This window comes from Harpia harpyja, chromosome 6 (assembly GCF_026419915.1).
Source record: "Harpia harpyja isolate bHarHar1 chromosome 6, bHarHar1 primary haplotype, whole genome shotgun sequence".
In the NCBI taxonomy this organism is placed as follows: Eukaryota; Metazoa; Chordata; class Aves; order Accipitriformes; family Accipitridae; genus Harpia; species Harpia harpyja.
Genome location: NC_068945.1, coordinates 14,397,043 through 14,401,788, shown reverse-complemented (window position 1 = coordinate 14,401,788; position 4,746 = coordinate 14,397,043). Strand labels below are relative to the sequence as shown.

At 46.0% G+C, this 4,746-nt stretch overlaps 1 long non-coding RNA gene across 1 annotated transcript; it reads right to left on the bottom strand.

The window, feature by feature from the left end:
• Nucleotides 1-201: 201 nt before the first annotated feature.
• Nucleotides 202-3,192, bottom strand: LOC128143259 (uncharacterized). Its single transcript, XR_008235695.1, has 2 exons — nt 2,981-3,192; nt 202-917 (listed from the first exon to the last, which is right to left on the bottom strand). It is a non-coding gene; the product is annotated as an uncharacterized LOC128143259 (long non-coding RNA).
• Between the last annotated feature and the right edge of the window lie 1,554 nt (nt 3,193-4,746).

Genomic DNA, 4,746 nt, shown 5'->3' with positions numbered 1-4,746 from the left:
GTGGTACAGCAATAGCTGATCATCTTCCCCCCCCCCCGCCTCCTTCAGCTTCAGAGAACTGAAAATTAAAACTGGGAGTCAGTTCTAAACTTTGCAAAGGGCTTCAACCTCCTGGCAAACAAATCACTCCTCCTCTATCTTTAGGATGCTAATATCCTTTTTTTGGCTTGAAAAATGGAAGACATAATTGTCTAGAACATATGAACGGCTAACTCGGTATTTTTATTTCATACTATGAGCATTTTGCTTCACATGTGTGAGAAAAAAAGAAAAATTCCACCTTGAAATTTCACATCATATACTCTAATTAAAAGTCAAGGCAAGCTATTGCCACAGGAAGCTCATAAAGACAACAAACCCCCTTTTAATTTTTTTCCCAAAGTTTACATTATAATAAATATTCATGCCATACACCTTTCAGTGTAACTGCTAGAGAACACACTGTAATCTGTTTAAGAAGAACATGAATCAGATTGATAAAAATAATTGGTTGGATTTTTCTTTTAATTTTTTTTTAATGTTTTAAATAAAGCTGTCAAAGGTTCCTGTGGTAATGAAGAGCTTTGTTGTTATGACAACTGCTTATTCCTTTTCCTTTGAAGAAGTCTGCGATTTGATAGGCAAAAACATCAGCAATAATTAAAACAAATGGTAAGTGAAGACAAACATCTGCTAGGAAAAATGCCCACCCAAAACCTTAACAATCATCTTGCTTGAAGTGACAAACTTCAGATGGAGCGTCTTCATGTCAGCTAGCACAGGGGTGTTCAGCAGCTGCCGGAGGTTCAGGTAACCGCATGTCAGAAAGCCCATCTCTTCATAAGGCGCACATATACATTATTCGTGTGACTCTTTCTCTTCCTCTCCAAAGTTGTGCTTTAACCCCAGTTGGCAGCTAAGGCCCACGCAGCCACTCGCTGTGGGATGGGGGAAAGAATGAGAAGGGTAAAAGTGAGAAAACTCGTGGGCTGGGATAAAGACAGTTCAATAGGTAAAGCAAAAGCCACGCACGCAAGCAAAGCAAACCAAGGAATTCATTCCCCACTTCCCATGGGCGGGCAGGTGTTCCGTCATCTCCAGGAAAGCAGGGCTCCATCACGTGTAACAGGGACTTGGGGAGACAAATGCCATCACTCAAAACGTCCCCCCCTTCCTTCTCCTTCCCCCAGCTTTCTATGCTGAGCATGACGTCCTATGGTCTGGAATATCCCTTGGGTCAGTCGGGGTCAGCTGTCCCGGCTGTGTCCCCCCCCAACTCCTTGTGCCCCCCCAGCCTCCTCGCTGGTGGGGTGGGGTGAGGAGCAGAAAAGGCCTTGGCTCGGTGTGAGCACTGCTCAGCAGAAGCGAAAACATCCCTGTGTTATCAACACTGTTTTCAGCACAAATCCAAAACATAGCCCCTTACTAGCTACTATGCAGAAAATTAACTCTATCTCAGCCAAAACCAGCACAAAAGTATATTGTTATCAAAGAAGGGTCCTTTCAGAAGTTAATTCTGCTTCTTCTAATAATTTGTTGCTCCTCCATTTTAAAAGCAGTGATCGCTTAAAACATGGCCTCCAAGCATTTGGCAAATCATGCTGGTGTCTCTGCGACACGTTCCCCTCTCACTGCAGGACAAGGACTGGGGAATGGTGAGCTCTGGGCAAACTGGTGTGAATTAATAGGTTTTGGCAGGAAGCAGGACTTCCCTTTAGAAGTGAAGGTGGACATTGCCAGAGTCCTCTAGTGGAGATGGAGCAACCCTCAGAGCACTGGCCAGGGCCGTACTGAGGGTCTTCATGGCTTTGACGAACCATGGTGTGAGCAGTAGGGCTGTCCACACCTGAGAGCATAAGTGGACAGCTTTGGTGTTGACAGCCACACACACACACACACAGGATCTCGAGATGCATCGATCAAAAGTATTTCTGCCATCTGGGACTAATGTTAGATGCTACAGGAAAGCACGCCATAGACAAGTACCGAAAATTTGGGAAAGTTTTCCCCAACACAATTTTTTCCCTCATTGTTATCTCATGGGCTATCTTTCCCAGGAGACATGTGACTGTCAGATTTTAGTCATTTCTTGTGTATGATAATTAGTCTGCTCCACTTTACAAACTGCAAGACTTAACCCCATAGATGTAATATGACAGAAGGGATACAAATGCACGTTCCTGGCTCTATAATGCTAATAAGCTCGGTGTTTGGCAATAAGCTGTGATGATACATGCCGCTTGGAGACCGGAATCAGGAGTGCCAACATTCCTGCTGTGCACCTGACTTCATGAGAAATAGGACACTTTGCAGCAATTTCTGTAGCTTTACATGCCAGCTCATACTGCCAGGCACACCACGATCTCATTTTGCCGTTCTTTGTGGCACACTCTGCTCTCCATTGCTCCATCCTCTGGAAATAATCCAGCACTCTTAAGCAGCAGAATTTTAACCACTCTCTTGCCTTGCCACCGACATTTAAGAACCTGCATTTTTCATGAAGTCTCTTCTTGATACCGCTGTGCGCCTCATTCATTCAGCCAAGATACTCTTACCAAAAGCGAGGATTTCAACATCCCTACCAAGAAAGTGCAGTCCCTGCTTGCTACCCTTTTCTATGCAGAGAGATTTCAGACATCCAAGAGAAGACAATCTTGCTAAGAAGATGGCAGGATTTGGAAATAAAAGCAATGTTTCAGATGTTGCAACTGTAGATTTTTTTCTGAAGGTGCGGTAGGAGTCTATGGTAGTTTAAGAAAACAGAAAGAACCCCCTGAGTCTTATTCCCCGCCCCCCGTCCCTGCAACTGGCTGTATTGCCACGTTAACAACATCTGAACTACCAGGTTGGACACTAGGTGGTGCTAGGACAGTGGTTTGTCAGGAAATTCAGTAGGAAAATTCTGGGTGGAAGAGCACGGTAGCTTGTAAACGGTTACTTGCCAATAAAACATTTGCTCTGGTACAGCTAATCCATTACTATCTGTCTTTGTTAGACTCACCCACATGACTGGACACCATTAGCTGGCAGCAGGAACATCTAATGCCATCTTTTGCCAACCTCGTTTCCCATACATCCGTAAGCTGTCAGAGGTATAATGGTCCTTTTGCCAATCTGTCACTCTTCCCGTCCCCTCCTAGGAGGACATGAGCCTGGCTGCCTCCTGAATGCAGAGAGAAAGATGCTCAGGAAGTTTTCCTGAGCTAGCCGTCCCGCTCAGGACGGCTACGTGGTCACTCCGCACATCCTGCCTCGTGCCATGCCCGTAATAGCTGTTTGCCTGGTTGTGCAGCTGGCCAGGGTCGGGGAGCTGATTTGGTTTTCAAACAACCATTTCCCACCACGTCCCAAGGTTGGTTTTCAGCCGGATTGGGACCCTCACCCACCGCATCGCCCACATAAGACATAGGGTGCCAGCGCAGGGTGCAGGGTCAGCCCTGCTTGCTGTGACTGCAGCGGTGCCGCCACTGACCACGAACGCGCAGCCCAAGTCACCGCGGCCAGCTCTCCTAGCAATGAAGGTACCAGAATTGGTGAGCTTTGATAGAGGGCTGTCTGCTGGGAGCGGCCAGGAGGACCCAGCTTGGCTCCCTGCCCTCCTGAGCAACCCCTGCTGCAGGGGTGCAAGGCTCAGCGTCCCCCAAGCCACCCGCTCCCCCGGGAGCCCCGATTCCCTCACAGACGTGGCATGCGTCCTCCTGCAACTGCATTAAGGGTGTACGGTGCTCCGAAGATTACGGTGCATGGTGCTCCGAAGGTTACGGCAGCTGCCACGCACTGCAGATGTGGCAGTGTGCGAAGAAACCCCACGAAGCCATGTTCAGGAGCGCTGCAGTGCCCTGTGCTCCCAGAGGTGTGAGTGAATCTGGTGACAAGAGGAATGAATAACGCTTAGAAACCAATTAGTGAGAAAGGCTTGCTTTCTCTGATCTGGTTTTGATACCCAGCTAAAGTGTTTCTCCTCACTTACAGGGTGCTGCATGAGTGAGAGCCCTCTCGTCACACCGTCCGCCCACCGCTCTCCCCCCAGCCTCCAGGCAAACTGCACCCCCATATTTACAGACAGCAAATAAGATTAATTCCCTGGCATCCGTCAGGTGCAAATTGGACGTAGCTTAGCCTTTTATTAAATATATTCAGAGAAAAAGAAGAGTTTGAAAGAACAAATCATGTAGTCTTATGATGTGGTCTACCTAAAGGATTGGCTGAAACCGAAAAATTCAAGGGCCAATTCATTTTTCATCCTAACTATAACAATTAGTTTGTCTCTGCTTCAGCCTAAATCCTTTTACCCAAAACATTAGGAATAACAAAGGAAAGGGGCCCTGGAGATCCGGTACTTGGTGCTTTCTATTGTCAGAGAGCACTATTTGGAAAATCAGGACCAGTTTAAGGCAAATTTTAAAAAAACAAAACCACCAAACAAACAAACAAAACAAACCTTGAAGAATAAAATGCAATTTCAGAATAACTAACAGCATACAGCAAGTAACCACACATTCCTGTGAGAGGTGCATTGAACCTAGAGATGATACCTGGCTTAACAGCATGCAAGGCCTGTTCCCAGAAAACAAGAAATTCATTACAACATATGATACGCAATACAAGGAGTTGGTGTTTGGGGTTTTGGTTTTTTTTTGGTTTTTTTTGGTTTTGTTTTTTGGGTTTTGGGTTTTTTTTTTTTGTTTGGTTTGGTTTTAAATTGAAGCATTAAGCACCACTTTGTGGCAACCAGAAGTTTGTGTAAGAATGCTCCCATTTCTATAT